The sequence below is a fragment of the Dendropsophus ebraccatus genome, chromosome 7 (assembly GCF_027789765.1).
Source record: "Dendropsophus ebraccatus isolate aDenEbr1 chromosome 7, aDenEbr1.pat, whole genome shotgun sequence".
NCBI lineage: Eukaryota > Metazoa > Chordata > Amphibia > Anura > Hylidae > Dendropsophus > Dendropsophus ebraccatus.
Window position 1 is genome coordinate 108,424,671 of NC_091460.1, and position 4,016 is coordinate 108,428,686.

The window sequence follows — 4,016 nt, forward strand, 5'->3', positions numbered from 1 at the left end:
GAGTGCACCCATAAACTATGTCCCACTATAGAGTGCACCCATAAACTGTGTCCCTGCTATAGAGTGCACCCATAAACTGTGTCCCTGCTATAGAGTGCACCCACAAACTGTGTCCCTGCTATAGAGTGCACCCATAAACTGTGTCCCACTATAGAGTGCACCCATAAACTGCTTCCCTGCTATAGAGTGCACCCACAATTTCTGTCCCTGCTATAGAGTTCACCCACAAACTGTGTCCCTGCTATAGAGTGCACCCATAAACTGTGTCCCTGCTATAGAGTGCACCCATAAACTGTGTCCCTGCTATAGAGTGCACCCACAAACTGTGTCCCTGCTATAGAGTGCACCCACAATCTCTGTCCCTGCTATAGAGTGCACCCACAATCTCTGTCCCTGCTATAGAGTGCACCCATAGACTGTGTCCCTGCTATAGAGTGCACCCACAAACTGTGTCCCACTATAGAGTGTACCCATAAACTGCTTCCCTGCTATAGAGTGCACCCACAATCTCTGTCCCTTCTATAGAGTGCACCCATAAACTGTGTCCCTGCTATAGAGTGCACCCATAAACTGTGTCCCTGCTTTAGAGTCCACCCACAAACTGTGTCCCTGCTATAGAGTGCACCCATAAACTGTGTCCCTGCTATACAGTGTACCCACAAACTGTCCCTGTCATAGCATGTACCCCCAATCTATCCCTGCCACATCTATCCCACAAGCTCTGTCCCTGCTATACAGTGCACCCACAATCTCTGTCCCTGCTTTAGAGTCCTCCCACAATCTCTGTCCCTGCTTTAGAGTGCACCCATAAGCAATGTCCCTGCTGTAGAATTCAAATGTATTCCTGTCACAGAGAACACTTACATACAGTCCCATGATAGTGTACACACACACTGGAGGAGGTAATACAATCTGTCTGGTTAGTCCATAGTAGCCAGCTTCAGCTCACCTTTCATTTCTTAGGCCACCTTCACACGTCCGGAAAAACCACCCGGATTTCCTATCAGGAAATCCGGACGGTTTTCCGGACCCATACACTTTAATTAGGCACGGACACCCTTCCGGATTTCTCCGGAAGGGTGTCGGTTCCGGAAAAATGATCCGGAAAAAATAGGACATGTCCTATTTTTGTCCGGAATTCCGGCCCGGACGCCCCCATAGAAGTCTATGGGAGCGCCGGAATCACGGGCACTTTCCTGATGTACATCAGGAAAGTGCCCGTGATTCCGGACTGCCTTCTCACCCCCCACCGCCTATACCCCTCTCCCCACAACTCACCCTGCACCTGACTCTTCCGTCCTCCTGCTCCCTGGTGCCGCGCGTCCTGGAGTGCACCGGGTCCTGCTGCTGCCGCCGCACCTGCCCTCAGGTTGGCGGCCCCTGCTCGGCCCCCTCGCTCGGCGGCGCTCGGCGGCACCCGACGGCCGATGACAGCCTGCTGAGCCAATCACTGGCCACGTCTCAGCCAGACACTGTCCCATCTCAGTCAGTGATTGGCTGAGCAAGCTATCACCACTGAGACTAATCCATCTCGGAAGGGGTGACGGGGCATTCAGCATGGGAGATGGAGACCTGTAGGAGGACACCAGGGGAGCGTGAAGAGGTAAACATAGCTTCTTTATTGTGTTTTCTGTATACTTGCAACAATTTAAATATAGTTTGGGCTTGTAGTAATGTTCAAGGATTCTGGAGGAAGGTGTTTGAAACTCTTAATAGTAAAGCTAATCAGGATGTGCCGATGACTGCAGTTATAGGGGTACTGGGGGGCTCTTGGGATATTCCAAAAAGTAAAGCATTGATAACTAAAGGTTTATTCTGTGCAAAGTTAATTATTTTAAGGGGTTGGATGTCATCTCAAACACCCCCATGGGAAGCCTGGAAGAATCTAGTCTCGCAAATTAAACAATACAAATACATGAGATTTAAAGGTAGCAAAACTGGAAAACCTGGAAAGAGTGGGGTTAGTCTCACCCTTCTTCTATTTTTTTCCCCCCTCCACATATGTTGCTTGGCTGGGGTTAGGGTGGGGGGATCGAGGGGGTAGGAATTTGTATAGCGGTTTGGTACTCTGTACAGTGTAAAATACTGTGGTGATTTATTGCAATGTTTATAACTAATGTGCCAAACTATTGCAACACTATAAATCTATGTATTATTATGTGCTTTTTTCACGCAGTTGCCCTTGTATGTAGCGAGGTCTCTGCGTTTTGTATGGATTTTATATATTAACAAATGACAAAAAAAATTAAGAGTTTAAAAAAAATATATATATATATATAGTTTTTCGTAACTGCTTTAAAGCTGATCAGTGGTTGCTATAAGCAACAGAGAAAATCTTATTATAGGACAGTGTAACGGCACACGGCCATGCTTGTTACCCTCTACCTGCTCTGGATCGCACTACACTGTGATCCTCTCCCTTTCAGCCTGCTTGTTCTCTGGCAGTTTCTTTTGCTCTGAGCTGGCCTCCTGGAGAATCGGGCTCCCTCTGGTGGCAGACATGCTTATGTCCACCTATATTTATAGCTCAGTCCACAGGCTCTGAAATCTTCTGGCATGTTCTCCTGAGAGTATATGTAGTCTCTACCTTCTCACCTCTTTGTTCAGTTGTTGTTGTTTGTCAGTCAGTCAGAACCACATCTGTGCTCCCTGGCTTTCCACCACTTCCTATCGATCTTCTTGCCACTTGGATCTCCATCCATTCCTAGTTCCAGCTCAGCTCCAATCTGAACTATGCATCCTGCACTTCTATCTCAAAGGAAGAGCACCTAGTCCCGGGCTCCAGCACTTCTTCAGTCGGTGGTCGCAGAGGTCCTTCCCTGAGGGTAACGACCTGCTGGTTACCTGCAGCAAACTAAACTGGCCTTGTAGCAGGCGCTGGTGAAAACTGTGAGCTCCTTGAACCACATTCATTACAGACAGCTTGATAAATGTCCCCCAGTGTCCCTGTTATAGAGAGCACTTTCTCAAAGTAAAATGGAAGCTGAGCAGTGATTGGTTGCTTTCTAACAAAGTGAATCCTAATTTAAGAATGCTTGATAAATCCCCCCAAGCACCCCTAGTATATGGTGCACCCATAAAGTTTCCCTGCACAAGTGCACAAGTAAATACTGTAACTGTTACTTACAGAAACCAGCATTAAACAGAAGGGGTCCGTGGAGCCTCAGTTGCAAGTCTCAAAACATGTCTAATCTCGTTATACTCGCAAAAGAGTTAGACTTTGCCTCATAAGGCCTCGTAAGGACCTGAGGGACTACGTATCAGGGTGGTTTGGTGCTCTCCCCACTGGGAGGCACCCCTTGGCAACAGGCTTCCTTCTCTGGAGAGAGGGATATCTGGCTATTCCCGTGTTTTGAGACCCGCAACTGAGGCTCCACGGACCCCTTCTTTGCATATTTAAATTTTGTAGGGGGCAATCAGTGGAGCCTCTTACCCAAAAAAAGTCTGCCACAAAATAATATGTTTGCAATTCAAATATTAAATATCAACCAAAGAAAAAATTGCAGAACTAATACGTGTAAACATATTTCTTTATTTAAATCAATAATAAATTACATAATTATCACCATGAGATACACAGAAGTACAAAACTGGAGAGGGGAATAGATGTCAGTGGGGTATATGTGACTAAGGACAAATGATAAATAAACAGTATAAAGGGGAACACCCTGTGTACGGCACAGCTTTATATATAGATTAGATGACCTCCTGTATGTGCAGGGCCAACACACAGGGCAAATACAAGTGTGTATAGTGGTACAAAGTAAACCCACTAATCTGCCCAACAAACAATAAGTACAAGCCCAAATTATAGACAGAAGGAGTGAGAAATAAAATAGCCAAACACAGTAAGGAAGGGGGTGAGCACCAACTACCACACTGACATCTTACCACTCTCCAGCACAGACAGACCGACGTACGTTTCGCTCACTTCATCAGGAACTTCATCAGTGGAGACTCTTACATGAGTACTCCATTGGATTTTTTTGACTTATCTCCCTGAGCTCAGTGATCCA